The sequence below is a fragment of the Stegodyphus dumicola genome, chromosome 12 (genome assembly GCF_044657685.1).
Source record: "Stegodyphus dumicola isolate Sdum_Otavi_A_Nest chromosome 12, ASM4465768v1".
Classification (NCBI taxonomy): domain Eukaryota; kingdom Metazoa; phylum Arthropoda; class Arachnida; order Araneae; family Eresidae; genus Stegodyphus; species Stegodyphus dumicola.
The window spans coordinates 115,785,627-115,804,296 of NC_140779.1; the positions used below are offsets into that span (position 1 = coordinate 115,785,627).

General features: G+C 34.1%; 1 protein-coding gene across 10 annotated transcripts in view; it reads right to left on the reverse strand.

Annotated features, from left to right (window-relative positions):
• Positions 1-18,670, reverse strand: part of LOC118181291 (FMRFamide receptor-like) — a 647,035-nt gene that overhangs the window by 336,389 nt on the left and 291,976 nt on the right. For 2 of the 10 annotated variants that reach the window (XM_085806842.1, XM_085806835.1), the window contains exon 1: positions 12,267-12,414. The exons of the other annotated variants lie outside the window; for them this stretch is intronic. The gene's annotated coding sequence lies outside the window, so the exon portion shown is untranslated. Of the gene's footprint in view, positions 1-12,266; positions 12,415-18,670 lie in introns of those variants that run through there. 10 annotated transcript variants of the gene reach the window in all.

Sequence of the window (18,670 nt, forward strand, 5' to 3'; positions counted from 1 at the left end):
ATGGTTTTTTCTCGTCGGTCCGTCGCTTTTATATATAAAAGTAATTTATATTTTTCTCTCCATCCGCTTTAATTCTGTTTTCTTTTGTGTCATAATTCACTGGGTATAGGTTTTTGGTATTGAAAATATCTGCTTTAGTTTGCGTTGGAGATAAGATAATACTAAAGAATGTGACGTTGCTTAAATGTTAGTTATTGACATCTCAATAATCAATACACGTAAAATAAAATCTTTTAGCATAGTTTAATTGTAATTAAATGAAAGATTATTTGGAAATGAGAATTTAATTTCGTTACGCAGGTTTAAACGATTTTAAATTAATTCTGTGTTAAATAATTTAAAATTAATATTTTATAGGCAATAAATATTGACAAAATAAATCTTTGTAGGAAAGGAGATTTTTTACATTATAAAGAATTCAACTTTTAGCATTTCAATAATTTAACTTTCGATGAAGTTCATTTATTAAACACGAAAAATTCTGAAAGTAAAATCAGATAATCTTTATGTTATATATTAACCACTAGTTGTTCACTGGTCTCATCTCATGAGATACACGTGAACAATACAGTCGATAGTATCAACAGTTTATGCACTGCTTTGATTTAGATTTGAAAAAATACTTATCCTATACAACACGGCCTCAAAACTATAAGTATGTTATCTATGAAAAAACATGAATAGAGTTTATATATTAAAACATAATATGTATTTCCGAAAGCATATATAGATTGCTGTCGAATTGAGATTATTTCCACTGCAGTATGCTTGTGAGTAAGGCAGTTTCAAATGACAATGTTTTTTAAACAAAATAGTAAATTTCTTGTTTTAATTTTTATTTACATATTTATTTTAAATTTGAGTCCTTTTTCTATTCTGACAAATTTATGCATAGAAAACCAGTTCTGAACCTAGGGTTTTAAGCAATGACAAGCCTGTTGTTTTTGATAGCAATCGCAATTGCCTGAGAATGGTCAGCACAAGCCCTGGACATTCATCGTGGTAAGGCGTCAAATGTGCCTGTCGTTGGCATGAGCCTTGAGCACGATCTAGGTGACCAGCCCGACTTTACTGAAGTTCCCTCTCCCCCAATTTTGAAGGAAAGCATCCCGAATGGATGAGTCCAAGGTTCTTTCCCTCTTCCTCCCCTACCATCAACCTCTCGAGGGGACTTTCGGGTCGCTGCATATTTAGAGTGCCCCATTACCGCACAGACACTAAACACATACCCGTTTATCCGTGCCTTCTGCAAGCTTGGAACCCAGGCCCTTCGGTATGGCAGTCAGAGTCATTAATCATTATCCTGGTCGGGAGGGCATTTGAGTTTTTCAACTTTTCTGTTACGAAAAAATCTTTAGTTTAAAATATTGCTTTAACAGTCTTACGAAATTTCCACAAATTTTTTGTGAAATATTATGAATTAAATGGACTAAATATTTAAGTTTATGTGCACACATAAAATTTTGTGTAAACAGTTTTGTAAATAAAAAGAGATTTTTTTTTCCAAAAATAGCTAGTGTATGTACTCAGGCAAGTATATTTAATAGATATTTTTCTTTGTCTCTTAGATTTTAGCCCATTTAATTCCTTATAGCTTAAGTGATAAATATAAAAGTAAAATAATATTAAGTATTTTTGTGGGAACATTTCTAGTAATCCCGAGATTTAACATATTTTCAACACAAAATGTTAGAAGAAAACAAAAATTATTCTTTGATAATATGTTTATCACCTGTTTCCATTACTCTAATTGGTATTCTGCTATATAACACCAATAACAAATTTATCTGTACTATTTTACAAAATGTGGATGTCTAACGTAGTCTGATAAGAGAAATTGGGTCTTGTCACACACAAAGGAAACAACGAAAACACAAACGCAGCAAGGAGTTTCCTTACCTGAGTACACATGCTCATAAATCCAATCCCTTAGAAAGTTTTCCACGAAGGCATCCGTCCCCTTAGGCAGATAGGCCTCGAAGCTTTGCTTTACTCATATAAAACCAAAACCTATATTATTACTCAGGTTAATTATTGTTACATAATGCATATATATGATCTGATTACATGTTTACAATAATTGTATATACATCATGAAGTTGAAACGCTAAGCAGTAGATCTTTTTCTGCGAAGAAATGGTTTGCTCCGAGTCAAAATCTTATTTTAAGGGGATTTATTTAGTTTTCACATGGGAGTTTACGTTAAAGAAAAATACACTAGCTCTCAGTAGGAACAAAATATATATCAAAACAGTCCTACGTAGAGGATATTCAGACAAATTGAATTCAGATACTTTATGCATCCCTATTCCCATTAGTGACTGCATGCTTCATTATATAAATTATTTGCCGCAGTTATATGAGAACTTTGATGTCACTTTTTCTTAGAATAGAACAAACATAAATGGTACAGAATTAATCTTTGCTAAAATTGTTTTTACACTCAGTCAAACGAAATAAGGGAAAGTTATCAATTACGAAAGGTTTATTTTATAAATAGCTTTTCTGTTTTGAAATACTTCATTCATGGAAATATTTCGATGTATGGATGTAAGTTTTTATTTTAACTTTTGACAAGTGAAATTCCATGTCAAAAGAAAAACTAAAAACGACAATCAATAAATATAATATAATATTACTTTTACGATAGTATAAATAAAATCTGGAAAAATAAGATTTAAGTAAGGAAATTAAGATCATTAAAAAATTAAACTTTTAATAAAATATTCATAAAGATTAATTGAATTTATATTTTAGATGTTGAGTTTTACTATGAATCTTTAAAAACAAAAGCAGAATTCATCGATCTTAACTTTTTTTTTGAGGTTTTCTGAATCCATGTTATAATCATCAGAATTTTAAAACTAAGTTCAGAAACAATAAACAGGAAAAACTTTTTCTAAAATTTGATGGTCATAATTAAGAAATTTCGACCATCTAATAGTCATTCTAAAACTGCGTTTCACTGGGAGTCTTATTTAGTGAAACGGACCTTGAAACTGGCGTAGTGGACAAAAAAAAAAAAAAAAAAAAAAAAAAAAAAAAATTAAAGTTTTACAAAATATAAAATCGATAATAAAACAAATTCCAAATTTCAAATTTGGGCATTCAGATGTCCATATTGGCAGTAGGATTACGTTATTCAAATTTTTATGGCTTTAGATCCGTTGTTTTATCACAATGCGAGAAACATACATACAGCTATGCAGATTCTTCATTATTTAATTTCTTCAGATTTAATACAGAAGGATAGTATTTGGTGGCAACGATTTTAAAAGAGATACAGCCTTTTAAAGTGTAAGGATTATGTTAATTTTATTAACAGTTAAATTTTAAGTTAAAGTTCCTTTCCTATCAAATTTTTAACTTCAACTTACTACTTCCGGCCAGAACGTAGTTTTGGAATCATTCTGAATACTTAATGAGGAGGAGCAGTATTTAAACCGCGAAGTCTACTTACAGAGTGAGAGAGAATCAGAGTTTTTGATTTGCGCCTTTTGGCTACTCTCTCTCTCAAAGCTGTTATTACGCTCGGCCGTACTCAGGCCCTTGATAAGCTTCGTAGTCAAATAGAGTTAAGCCGCCAACTCGTTTAGAATCTTGATAGCTTCGGCTGTATCTCTTTTAGTTAATCATAGCTTTAGTTTAATTCTTAGTCTCTTAAGCCCAAGTGTCGGCTTTTATTGTACACTCCAAGACGGAGTTTTATTAAATCATATTGGAATAATAAAGGGTTAGTTACCCTTCCATTTTGTTGTTTCTTGTTACACAAACGTAAGCGATTATTCGCTAACTAGTTCTTAAGATTCGACACTTTCTACAGTAACTGAGAAATACACTAGTGAGAATCTTACAAAAGTTTTCAACGCAAAATTGCGAAACGAACACAATTGTCCTTCAAGGACAAAGCTCCTTTGGACTAAAAAAAAAAAAAAAAAAAGAAAAAAGGCTTTCAAATCGAACATTTTCTCGAAGATGGCCAAAATATCTTGACTGAGGTTAAAAAAATTACGAAAGTTTTCAGCAGTGATATTTTGCGCATCGCGATTTCATAGTCTTACCCAAAACAACAACTTGCTGTGTTAGACACAGTGCCATAATTCTCTTATATGTACATCTCTTAAAAGCCATAATCTTCTTAAACAGAACATTTTGTAAAACCCTGTATGAAAACTATTAAGGTGGGGAATAAATGAATATACATTGTGACCCTTGATGAATCAGCAACTTTTAAATGCAAATTTACCGCGATTGCTGGGCTCTAGAATATAGCGAAAAACGAATGGAAATCAACACTCTTGGGAATTTACAAAAGACCTTCTATTATGAAAATCACAATGTAAATTTATAGTCCAAAGAATCTATTAGATAGATATTAAAAATAGTGCTCTTTACATTTTAAACATTAGTTAAATGTCCAGGAAATCGTTCTAAAAATTTGTAAACAGCCTAAGGCAAACATGGGCGTGCCAGGGGGTGCAAGGAGGTGCACTTGCACCCCCCTAAACAATTGCAAAGCCTTTTTTAAATTCTTCTATTACCTCACACTCTCCCTACATCTTGTTCAAATTTTAAATCGTCAATAAAATACTTTTTATTCATCCACTCAAGTTCAAACCTGTAGTGGATGACACTTGATGTTAATGCAGTTTTTTTGCATATTAGAATTTTTTAAAATTTTTAATTAATTTTTTGTATTTAAAAAATTTTTCTTTGTTGACCTAAGTAGGAATTTACTTTAATTTTTTTTATTTAATTAATTAATTCTAATTATTTAATTAATTCTAACTAATTATTTTCTAATCGTTAATAAAATACTTTTTGCTCATCCCCTCAAGATCAAATACATTTTTTTAAACTCGTAGTGGATGACATTTGATGTTAATACAGTATTTTCACATATTAAAATTAAAAAATTTTTTTAATTTAAAAAAAAATTGTATTTTAAAAATTTTTCTTTGTTGACCTAAGTAGGAACTGACTTTACTTATTTTTATATTACTTGTTTTTATTTCAACTAACAAGTTAGAGAAAACTTTTCTCTGTTTCTCATATTATTCTTTAAGGTCCAACCAGGTTTCTAATATTATTCTGTTCTATTTATACAGGCATGTTTTTTACATTATTCCTTAAGATTGCAACCATGATTTGTGAAGATGGGTAAGGGTGTTGATCATCAATGGCCACACATATAAAGATGAAAATATTAAAATGTTTTTGGACACCTGATGAAATTTATGATTTTGCAGCTGATGCTATCCATTCAAGAAGAAAATTTAGACATGAATGGCTAAAGACTTATGTCCCTTGGCTCGCATATTCAAAAAATGTAAAAGGATCATTATGCTTGTACTGTGCTCTTTTCTCTCCTGCTTTTGCATTAATGAAAGGTGTTTTGGGCTCCTTCATTATTAAGCCATTATCATGTCATGCATGACGCTTGTAAAAATCACTTTTCAAATGAGTGCACAAAGCATCAGTAATCGCTGCCAAGAAGTTTCTAGAAAAGGAACATGTAAATGTTAGATTAGTTTCTGGACACAAAAAAGTAATGGAAGAAAATCTAAACGTAATATTGTCAATAATTTCCAAAATCATATTTTGTCGAAATCATGACCTCTCTGTAAGGAATAAGACGAAACAGGAAGGGAATTAACAGGGTCTGATTCGTCTAATAATCGAAGCAGGAGATAAAAGTTTACAAAGACATTTCGAAAAAGATAGTAAAAATGCTATTTATATGTCACGTCAAATCCCAAACGAATTGATGAATTTGTGCAGGTTGGTGGTGAAAGACACTATAGTACGAGATGCAAGAAAAGCTTTTTCTTACAGCATTCATGGCAGACGAAACAAGCGATATATCTGAGAACGAGCAATTGTCAATTGGTATTGATATTTTTGATGAAGAAAGGATGGCTGTCGGGAAGAATTCCTAGGATGAACTAAATGCAATGGGTGTTCGTACTGTAGCAAATGAATTAGACACTTTTCTGAAAATGGAAGGTTTTGATCCAAATAAATGTGTTGGATAGGATTACGATGGATGCTCAACTATGGCAGGGAATATTAATGGCAAGCAGAAGATCTTACAACAGAAGTATAAAAAAGGCCTTGTTTTTCTATTGTGCCAGTCACAAACTAAATTTAGTTGCGAACGATTTGAACTGCGTATCGAAAATTAGAAATACTATTGCTACTGTAAAGGATGTGATAAACGTTTTTCGCGAATTTGGTTCTACGAGGAAGATATGTAGTAAGTATTCGAAACTTATGTGACACATGCTGGTCTCAGAAATGTCACATGAGGACATGTCAGAAATGTCACATAAGAAATGCCGCATCTACTAGGAAAACTGCTTTCCGGTTACATTGTATTGGAAAGTTACGGTTACATTGTACTGGAATTTCCGGTACATTGTACGAAATCTGAATTGAATGAAAAGTCTGAATCGTGTGTGTAGGACTAATTGCAAAATATTCACTTCTGCTAGAACCTGTGGCTAATATTTTACAGTTCAAAAATTTAAATATGCTACAATGTGTAAACCACTTAAATAAAATTTTAATGCTTGTAAAGGAACATCGTAGAGTAACAGATGTTTTATATTAGAAAATTCTCTCTTTTGCAAGTGCTATGGCTGAGACAATTGGCACTGAATTGCAAGCACCGATAATTGCAAAACTGCAAAAACATCGCACAAATCCTCCAGCATCTGCAACCGATGAATTCTGGAAAAGGTCTCTTATTGTCCCTTTTATGGATTCTTTAATACTATCAGCGGAACAAAGATTTTCCGGCAATAATTTACCAGCAATTTATTTGTTGTTGTTACATCCTGTGGCTATGCTAAAGATTCCAGTGGAAGAATTTATCAAAAATGTGGAGTGCTTTTGCGATTTTTATAATTTGGAAAATTTTGACAATGAGAGAGAACTCTGGTATAATTTCTGGAAAACGAGGAAACTACAGATCGACAACATGAAGCAGTTAACTATGGAAGATTTCGCAACAGAAGCGAAAATTTTTTACCTCAGAAACGAAACGTGCTCTTCTTATATCTTTGTCTCAACCATGTACTACGTATATTATTGAGCGCTCATTTAGTACTCTGGACAGAATAAAAACTTGGTTGATCTGTACAATGACAGAGAATCGCTTAAATGGGTTGTGTATGTTCAGTGTGTATCGAACGCTTTTTCAAGAAACGAGAATAGAAATTGAAAAAGAAGTTTTAGAACGATTTTTAGTTCAGATAGTAGAAAAATTGTCGTAATATAAATTAAAGACCAAGTAAAAATGTTCAGAAGTCTCTTTATTCCTATCTCCCATGTTTCAACGATCTGTTTTAAACTCATGTATTCCAGTTCCGTTATTCATTTGCTCATTTATTCGACTATAGCAAAGCAAGTGAGTGCTATCCTCAAGGAAAGCTGTCTTAGAGGAGAATTTTCTGAGGTAAACTAACTCGTATTCAATGTATAATATATACATGAGGAAAAAAAACCCACAAAAACCCTCATGCAGCCAACCAATTAATTCGCTTTCAAATCAAAATACTGATGCTCAGCAATTTTATCTATTCTATCACTGACGAATTTGTGTCATATCACAGTTTCGTGCTTTTGGTCTAAGATCGTTTGCACCACTTAGCTCCGATCCTGGATACGCCCATGTTTGCAAACCAAGTATGTAAATCAGAAGTTGTCAACCTATGTGTGATGCACGTGTCCGTGGGACTACTCGACATCATTTACAGCTGGCGGGTTGAAGATTGCATGAGTACATTGTTACCTAAGGAAGAATGCAGGCATTGATTGGATTATACAGCACCTTCTCATAAGAATATGATATAAACTGAGGGTTAGTGAAGGCAATGAGTCGATAGTCTTGGTTTAAGCAAAATAGAAAATAAAAATCCAAACTTTCCTCTTTCCCCTTTCAGCAAACCTAAGTTCTAAAACAAGCAGCTAGAATTAGAAAACAGTATAATTATTTCATTTAAATCGAAATTTTTATCGATTCTGCGATTCTTAATCGACTTCCGACTCTGCATGAATTCTACCGAAATTTTGAATTGTGGTTTCATTTGCCATTTCACATTCATATTTAATACATTTATCACTTTCACTGCATATCTGCATTAGCATATTTAAATTTACTATGCGTATTTTTGTTAGTTTATAAGGTATTTTCTCCCTTCTTTCTGCATGCCTTCGTGGCGTATTCGGAAGGTCCAGATTCAAGTCCTGGCGAGGGCATTTCATATTTTTCATGTACTCCAGCATTAAAAAAACCTAATCATTCTCTACTGGCACACAGATTAAAAAAGATGATGGATGACGATTTTTTGCCACCTGGATTTGGTGACTGGGTCCCTAATCCCCAGTCGCTTTTTAAAAGGGGGAGTATATAAGGTATTTCCCCCTTTCGGCATGCCTTCTGGGTGCCACGGTAGCATACCCGGTGCGTTTTCAAGAGGTCCAGGTTCGAGTCACGGCGAGGGGAGTGCTCATTTTTCATGTACTACACCATAAGAAAACCTAACGATTCTCCACTGGCACCTGAATTAAAAAAGGTGGTGGATGATGACTCTTCACCACCAGGATTTGGAGATTGGGTCCTCTAATCACCAGTCTTTCTTTAAAAGGGGAAGCATATAAGGTTATTCCACACAGAGTGCTGAGGTTACCGTATCACGGTAACAAACCAGGCACGCATTCGAAAGGTCCAGGTTCGGGTCCCAGCGAGGGCATTGCTCAGTCTTCATGTTTCCTACTTCGGAAAACCTAATGACTCTACAAGTTTTATGAATTTAAATTATTTGGTGCCGGTAATACCTTGACCATATTCGTTAAAAATTTTATTTTAATCATAACGAGACTGATATGCCATAATTATTTATATTTAACGCCTTTGAAACTTTTAAACCGGTTAAAGTGTTCAATTGGTTCCAAATAATAAATCCCTCAACATTTTGAGGCATTGATTTTAATGTATCTTTAATTATATTGCTCTTAATTCCTTCACGAGCTATTAGCTAAAAACACAACAAATCAGGCAAACAATTATGTGTAGCATAAACACTGCCAAATATGCTCTTGAATTTAAGGCACGTTTCCCAGCAGAAACATATTTAGCCAGTTGCATTAATTTCCCATTACATTTTACCTACGTTTCAGACATTGTTTTCTAAATAAAACGTCTCGATACCAACATAAAACAAAATTACATTTTCAATATTTCAACAAAATTCTGATTTGAGCTCTTATAGTTTAAAATTACTATATGTGCTATAGTTTTTCCTTCCGTTTTTATTTCCAACATAGAGAAAATTTTCAAGGGAAAACCGGGATATTCAATTTCTTTTTCCTCCTCCAGTTTTGGTTTTAGATTGTTTTCACACACATCTTTTAAAATATGTTTGTGTTTTCCTCCGATAATGCATTTGTGTCACGAAACCGTGTTTTGAATTAGATTGCAGAAACGCAGAAGTGCAATACACAAAATGGCTGGCAAGCCGCAAATTGAGGTAGACAACAACGATTCGATCTGGATCAGATGGTACTTTAACACATCTGGATCTGAACCCTTTTTCTTCATTTGAGTCACAAATGCAGACCGAAGGTACATGTGTACGTTCATCCATTGCATTTTCAATATTGGGAGAACTGCTAAGAAAGAAAGCCGATTTCCTAAAGCACGAGAGAGGGATAACTATCTTTTATTTAGAAATTCTCTAACGTGAAAATGAAAAATAAATAAAGAAATAAAAGTAATGCTTTACTAAAGAATGAGAAAGTGTAGAAAGTCGTACTTCTCTTACGCTCTTGAAATGTACAGCTTAGGAAGAATATATAAATGCTTCGAGTACCATGAATTAAATACATTACTATTGAATTAAATTAAAATTAATTAATGTTAACCAGAGTAATGGATTATCAATAAATAAATATAAATTTTATCGTAAAAAGTAATCGTAATTATATGCATTCATTTAATTTTGTCGGTATTTTCAACATCTAATGAAAATTAAAGAAATATTTGTATAATTACGTGGACGAGTTTAAGTTAATTATTAACCTTAATACGAATTTTTTGAACGTTTAATTTATTCATGTATTCATGTGTTTTGCATATCTACGCATACAGTTAATCATATTTTTACTTCCTCGTACAAAGTAAAGAAAGTATTGCAATCGCGAAAATTTTGGGTGTCATATTACACAGGAAGTATCGATTTTTACTGTTCCCGAAATCATTTTGATTATGTGTCGCGTGATATCTGTATGGAAAGAATAAAGGACCCTTTTTTTCCATAACGGATTATAAAGTGGATTTCAAAGGGATTCAAAATTAACCGTTACGTATGAATGCACATACCTACGTATCTCCAGTAACTCAAAAATGATTAGCTGTACAACACTGATTTTGTAGATGGAAGTGCTATAACATGCAGTTGTGCACCTCCCTTTTTACTTCTTTGTACGAAGTAAAGCAAGTATTGTAGTCGCGAAAGATTTTGGATATCATATCTCAACGAAAATATTCATTTTGACAACTATCGAATGCAATTTAAAACGATGTTTTTGAGTGACATCTGTAAATGAGGGCAGAATAAAGGACTCTTTTTCCCCAAACGGATGTAAAATGGACTTAGAAGAGTTTTTTTCCGTGACGTCTGTACGTATGTATGAAGCTCGGATAGCTCAAAAGCGAGTAGCCTCAAAACGTTGAAATTTTGTATGTAGGATTTCTATAACATGTATTGTTGTGCACCTGGATATAATCAGCCGCACCAACTCCTCATAATATATTATCTTTAAGTTTTCTGCACATCAATTTTTATTTGTCGCTATATCAAAAACCAGCAACAATCATAAATGCCTTTATGTAAAAATGTAAGATTTATCTTTCAGTTTTAATTAACAAACTCTGTTCTATGAGAGCATTGTGTTGCGGCAGCCGGAAATAAAATAATTTTATCTTCCATGCGCCTGTTTGATGTCATTTAGGAAAGGCCAAGATACTTTGAAGTTCAGTTTGGAAGGATATTAAGTTATAAAATAAGCAATTTAAAAGCAATAATATTAAGTATAAGTTTTCGTAATTTTTAATGCGATTGATTTAAATAAACATGTATTAAAATGAGATGTCTAAATATCTAATATGTTTTGACATTACATTAACTGGAATCATTAAAACCATTGTATACGTTTTCTTTGTAGCCGTCCGAACAGTATACTGGTTAGGGAAGCTTACTGCGGCACCGAAGGGCCCGGGTTCAAATTCCAGAGAATGCATGGATGTTTATAAATTGTATAGCGTCTTTGTGGCACAGGGACACCAAATATATGGCGAGCCGAAAGTCCTCTCGTGTGGTTTGGTGGGAGAGGAAAGGGGTAGGAGATCCTTTGACCATCCCTTCAGGGTGCTGTCTCTCAAAATTGGAGTGGAAGTAGAAGTCCAACCTCCTTGAGGCTCTGGCAACCATCCTTTCAAGAAATATGGACTCGACAACAACAACGTTTTCTTTTTCATGATAAATATTTTAATCATCTGACAGGACCTGCGCTTAGTTTTTAAAGAAATGATATAGCCAGTATCAAATTATTATGGTTACCTCTAACACACTTTCGGGAATTTTAAAGATATGCTGGTTTTAAATATTTTGTGATTTGGCTGTTGAATTGTATTTTATGTTGTGCAAGTGCAAAAAACGTGACATCTAAATAATAAAATTAACGAATAAAAGTTGCTAATAAAAAGATAAAAAAATTTTTGATAGTCATCTTACTGAGAAAACCGAATATAATATGATAAACAGAGAAAAGACTGAAAATATTATAAAATATATGTTAACACTTGACACTGCATCCGGAATTCTAAATATATGCAGCTATGCATCTTTTAAAATTTCTGTGATTTTGTTGCTGAACTCTGTGAGGCGTAATTGCGAAGAAAATAATGTTTAGTAACAAAGTTAAAAAGATAAAAAAAGGGTGAGGTTAGGAGGCGTTGAGTGCAAGAGCAGACTGGTAGATCAGCATGAGTGTAAAAAACCTTAACAAACCCTTTTGGGCGACCTCTAAAATCTGAAACTTCTCATATTTTTTAACAATTTCTTATTTTATTCCGATGGAATTTATAACAATCAACAATGTTCTATCATTAAATGAGACTTCTAATTAATTAATTAACATTGCCTACTTTTTGAACAGTCACAATGGCTTAGGTATAATCTAAAAATATCGACATCACTTACGCTTAGTGGTAACCATAGAAGCAAAACCAGCGAGCTATTTCCTAGAATTAAGCCTTAACGTAATGAAAATGGACATCCCTGGATATGGAAGCATTAGTTATTTGTTGGTTCATTTTGCACTCAGAGCACGATGTTCAGAAGCTAAAAGAACAGCAAATCATGACATATATTTATATAAAACAGGTTTGGAATAAATCCAACCAATCACTTCTGTGATTGCTTACGGTGTTTCGATAAGGGACTTTATCTTTTCTTTAATCTTTTAATCGTCCTTCCTTAGAAGCTCCCACTTCAAAAGTTTGTGATTAGAAGATTTGCTCAACTAGAAGAAGTGTTATTTTTTTATTGCATCTCCTCTTCAGACATCTAGAGGAGCCCTGGAAGCAGAAAGATGTTAGACGGACAGGAATTATTTTCTTCTCTTCTGCCTTCTTAATGAAAAACTAACTTTTCATACCTTTTGATTGGTTTATTTTTGAGTGCATTCCGGCTGCTGTTCTCCACAAACTGTTTATAGTTTTATTATTTCGGGTAAGCACATCATGAAGTTTTCTCAAGTATGACTGAAACTGGAACACGTCTTCGGATACTTTTATGTTTTTCATTCGAAAAATAATATTGTTGAGTGCGTACGAGTTCATAATAAATTGAATGCACATAGTACTGATGATAGGTTACTAAAATTTATTTTTGACAAGAGAAACACTTTACAGTTTTGTATATTTCAGACTCAACTTCACATCAGTTTCAACAAACAAATTTAAAATGGAAGAAGAATATGGTATAATAAAAAACTAGGTAGGGATTTCAAAATATTCTTTATGTCTCAACAGACAGCAATCATGTCACCTTTCCTCACACTAATCAGTAAAAACATTTCTACATTCTTACCTATTCATGTCTAGAAACGCTAACAAAATGTCTGTCAAAACTATTGATTCCTGCTTCTTCTGGAGAAGCAAATAATTACTTATTTTTTTTAAAAGTCTGCTTTCAAGGATCGGTGAATTCATTCAATAATGCTCGGGTACGAAAAGAAATAATACCTTTTGGAATGCAAAGGAATTGAATGAAGATTTTTCAAAATAAAAAACCCATCAAATCGGCAGCGGGGTTTCATAGGAAAATTCAGCAGATTTTAGACAGCTGTGTTTTAGTGTCTTCACGTACGTGGTATTTGAAAGAATGATGTCTTATTTTAGGCACATGCTTTTAAGAAAGTCTTTTATTTTTTCCTTGATTTCACTAGCTCGGAAAGAACGAATTTATTCTGACATTAATGGATTTTTCAGACGGATGAAATATACTGAATATCAAATATAAGAAATTTTTGGCTTAAACGAGTAATGCCGGACATGGGCTGTTATATTTCAATATTAGTTACACTTTCCCTAAAAAATATAGTTCTCTCATCTGCTTGGAAGTGTGAAAAAAAGTTATAGTTATTTTATGTAACTCAGTTCTGAATTAAGATGTAATTTATATTCCTTTCCTCCAACAGTAAATATCGTTGACTTTACTTCCTGTTTGAAAAACATAATTATTCCATGGGGTTTATTGAAATGTATGCCAGTGCATTGATTGCCGTATGATACAGACTAGTGAACTATATTTTGGGCCTTATATTTTGATATTGTGGGGAATTTTCATTTAATTTATTCTTTTTTGAAAGATAACTGAAGTTAAAAAAAACTTAGAGTTAGAACTTCGTACCAAAAAAAAAAAAAAAAAAAAAAAAAAAAAATGATATTTTCAGTCAGATTGACATTGTTATCTTGAATACTTCGTTTTTAACAGCATGATTAAATGCTCTGTGTTCTGAATTTCTAAAGATTAATTCTTAAACAAGTAGGCAGATCTTAGCTGCTTATTTTAGGACTGTTTCATATGCTAAACTGAAATATAAAAATCAGATTACAGCTGTTTTTATATTTTATGATATTTTACGTTCTTAATTAATTTTAATATTTTTAAATTTGTCGGATTATACTGCTAAACTCTTCTTTTAGCTTATAATTTACAGTTAGGAGAGTTTCTTAATTTTTTTCTGGTAGGGGGGCAGGCATTATAAATATAACTGCTCCTTCTTTCATGTCATTTCGGCTTGTGAAATGTTTAGCACGTACTTCTGATTAATAAAGCAGAGAAACCTGTATTAAAAAAATATGAGTAAAAAAGAATTTATAAACAGGAACGAAAAGATTTAATTAATCTACATATATTAGAAATGGAAGAACTATCTATTATTTAAAATTAAATTAGCGTGTTTAGAGCCAAAATTAATTTAAAAATGTCAAGACAGCTTAAGACTTCCTTGTATGGCCTGTAAAATTGCACATACTTTTTGCTGCATTTCATTTAAACTTGTTTCCCCAATTTTCATTGAAGGCACATTTCTCATTCAATTAATTCAATTCTTACTTCGTTCAAAGCTAAACTACATAAAAATTCAAAGCATTTTCATTAAAACTTTTAAAACAAATAAAACCAAATACATTTAAAATGTTAAGATAACATTTAAAATGTTAAATGTAAATGATAAGATAATGTTTAATTTAAAATAGTTAAGAAAACAATTTTTACGATTCAAATTAGCGTTTCTATGAATGCTATTATCTTACTTGTAAAAAAACAAGCAATTCGTCCAACGGACGGGAAGGCAGATTTTTCGGCGCAAAAATTTAAAAGTCAACTTTTGGTCGCATTGGGAAAAAAGACCCAGAAATTGGTGAACCAACTGGCTTAATTCACTATTCTGTCAAGATTTTCAAATGTATACAAATGACAGCCTCGTTAGGCCTAGCGCTACTTACACTTCTAAAGGGTTAATAATTCTACAACAGCTTCATACATTTTAACTAAAGGCATTAAACCCTTAAGCGGAACAGAAGAACAATATAATCATTTTTGAAGCAAAAAATCCACAGTTTACCCACAAATAAGAATAAAAATTTCAACGTTCTACGGTTACTCATTTTTGAGTTATGCGAGATACATGCAGACGTACGTACAGACGTCACGAAAGAAAAAATCTTCTAAATCCATTTTATAGCCCTTTTTGTAAAAAAAAAAAAAAAATCCTTTATTCTGTCCATATGTAGAGATATCACTCAGAAACATCGCTCAAATGGCTTCGAGAGAGGTCAAAAAGGATATTTTCGTTGAAATATGATACCCGAATTTTTTAGGGAATACAATATTTCCTTCACTTCGTATACAGAAATAATAACATAAAAGATTGAATTTTACCTTTATTAAGACTTATGTGTGCACTCATCTTTGTTAAATATTGACATTAGTTATAACATTCCATTTCATAACACCCCTCAGGAGCTCACTCTTGTGAGTACGTGTGTGGCAATCCCGAGGTACCCTAGCCCTTCAGGGGATTATCTTCTTGGTGAGACGGGTGTCACGATCCTGGAGCCCCAGTGATCTATCCTCTTTTCCCTCTCCTCTCCTCTTCACTGGAACGTTTTCTTTCCCTCCCCACTTGTGGTTTCTCTCTTCGGAGTTTGGGGCTCGTCACGAGAGACTGGAACAGCCCTTGTGTCTAGTTTTCAAGTGGCGAGAAAACTGCCCACGTGTTTGACGTGGGTGGAGACCCGTGTCGCTGGAAAGGAGGGTCCTGGTAGTTGAGGGGCGAGGTACTGTACCAATGCAATGCTTTGGCCTCTGCTTCAGCTAAACGGGAGGCAGCTTAGTCGTCCTCACGGGTGTCAATCGGCTGGTCACTATTCCTTGTGTTAGTGGCTTGGGGATAAGATCTCGGAGTACCTGCTTTCGGGAAAGCCGACTGTGGGGCTTCAGTTTGCGTATAGGTCCGGCTAGCCCTAACACAGGAATCTGTGTTCCCTTGTTGGGCTCCGTGGCGGGCGGGGCCGTCGGAAACGAATCTTTTCTTTTTTCAATATAGCCAACCCTCACATTTATTTAATTAAAGATTTCGAAGTCACTCCAGTCACTCAAGTCACTCAACCTAGTTCTGAAACATCTACTGCTAAAAAACTACGTACAGACGCAAATGCAAATAATCCTAATAGTAGTCCCCGTTTCCTTGTTATATCTAGTCCTTCCGGCGGGCTGCAAAAGATGTCTCCATTTGTGATAAATAAATACATTCATTCTTGTAATGGTAAGCCCATAAATATAAAGCGTCTCCGCTCTGGAGACTTGTTGATACGAATTCAGCCACCCAGTCTGCTTCTTTACTTCAAGTAACCAAACATGGGCAAGCGAATGTCACTGTGACAACACATAAGACCTTAAATTACTGTCGTGGTGTAATCTCGGAAATCGACCTTCTGTGTGTTCCCGAAAAAGAGATCGCATCCGAGCTATCTAGCCAAATTGTCTGTGGTGCAAAGCTCAAGATGCGTAAAGAAGGTGCGTAAAGAAGTTGATGGATACGAAAAAAGTGATCCTTACCTTCAACACGCCTGATCTGCTTAAGAATATTAAGGCCGGATACCTAAATTGTCCTGTAAGACCTTATATCCCAAACCCTACGCGATACTTGCCATTCTAAGATGTCTTGTCGTGGCAGCCTTACATGCGCCCGATGCACACAAATTGGCCACGATTCTGATAATTGTACCGCTGCGCCTTTGTGTACAAATTGCAAGGGTGAGCACCCAGCATTTTCTCGCTTGTGCCCGAAATAAAAATCGGATAAAACGTCCAGACTGCAAAAGTTACTAGGAACATCACATATGCTGAAGTCAGAAGATTAGTCCAAAGCACCCATCTTACGCCAGTGCTCTTAAAACATCTTGTACAGTTGCCACCCAAACTTCAGTTGGTATGCAGACCCCACCAAACAAAACTCAACATATTAAAGGCAACAAGAAAAAAGAAACCTCAACTCATACAGCAGAAAAAAAGAAACAGTTATTCAAAGCCAAACCCCAAAATGAGACTCAGAAAATAATAAATAAAATAAGAAGCCCCAGCAATAGCTCTTTTGATGCAATGACATCTGAATCTGTTGATCAGATAGTATGGAAGTGGAAGAGGGTCTAGAAATTTTAAGTCATTTACTTCCACGAAAAACTAAAAAGCAGCACAGGAAAAACTAAAAACCATTCATAATAGCCACCCTCGTCGCATGGAACTGTCGCGGTTTCCACCGAAATTTGCTCGACATCAAAGCTATAATCAATGCTTATCATCCTGTATGCTTCGTAAAATAGGAAGCAAATCTGAAACCAGAACGACAGGCAAAACGTCGGAGGTTTTCTTTCGTCAGGAAGGATAACCTTGCAGTTGAGCGTGCCAGTGGAGGTGTAGGTCTCCTCACCTCACTGGACTATCCATCAGGTTCCTTTCCTTTGACGACATCCCTCCAAGTTGTCGCTACTCAAGCAAATTTTGATATTGTCGTTTCAGTCGTTTCTCTGTATTTGCCTCCAAATGAGCACATTGATCAGCAAGATTTAAATGGTCTTATAGAGCAGCTGCCTGAGCCATTTATCATAATAGGGGATTTTTCAACGGTCATAGTCCGCTCTGGGGTAATAAAGATACAAATTGCCGAGGAAGACAAATTGAGCAGATGATTGAAGATCATAGCCTTTGTCTCCTGAATAATGGGCAGGATACTTAATTCCATGAGCCTACAATGACATTCCACGCTTCTCGTGGGAAATGATGTTTACAACAGCGATCACTATCCTATTTTTATATCTCTTGCACGAAGAGGAGCAAACCTAATGTCGAGATCCCCTCTGTTCGTACTCGATAGGGCAAACTGGGAACTCTTCTATGGCGTTGCAGAGCTCACAGATGAAATGGTAGAAGATATGCATGTCGATGATGCTGTTGAAGCTGTTACTAATACTGATATTCAGGCAGATATGCTTTCCATTCCTAGAACATCAGGAAAAATACTAAAATATACGAGACCATGGTGGAATCGTGACTGTCATGAAGCCCGGAAAAAACAGAAAAAAGCATGGGGAATTTTGAATTTTTCGTAGATAACCTACTCTGTGAAAACTCATAACATTTAAAAAAGCCAAAGCAAATGCACGAAACGTAAGAAAGCAGAGCCAGAGGGATTCCTGGATTTCATATGTGTCATCAATGACATCCTCTACGCCTAGTAAACGGGTTTAGGAAAGAGTTAAATAAGCATGCGGATTATATAAAGACCACTTACTTTCCTTTCTGGAAAAATATGGCCGATTGATTAGCTCCATAGAAGAAATTGCGAATAGTATTGGTGAGACAATTGATGCCGTTTCTTCCAGCAGAAATTACTCACCTGCATTTCTTTCTATCAAGCAGCGCTCTGAGAGAAATTCCATCGCTTTCAACTCTTCCAACTTTGAGCCTTATAATAGATAGCCTTATAATAGAGATTTTACTGTGCTAGAGTTAAAGAGAGCTTTGTTACAGACTCA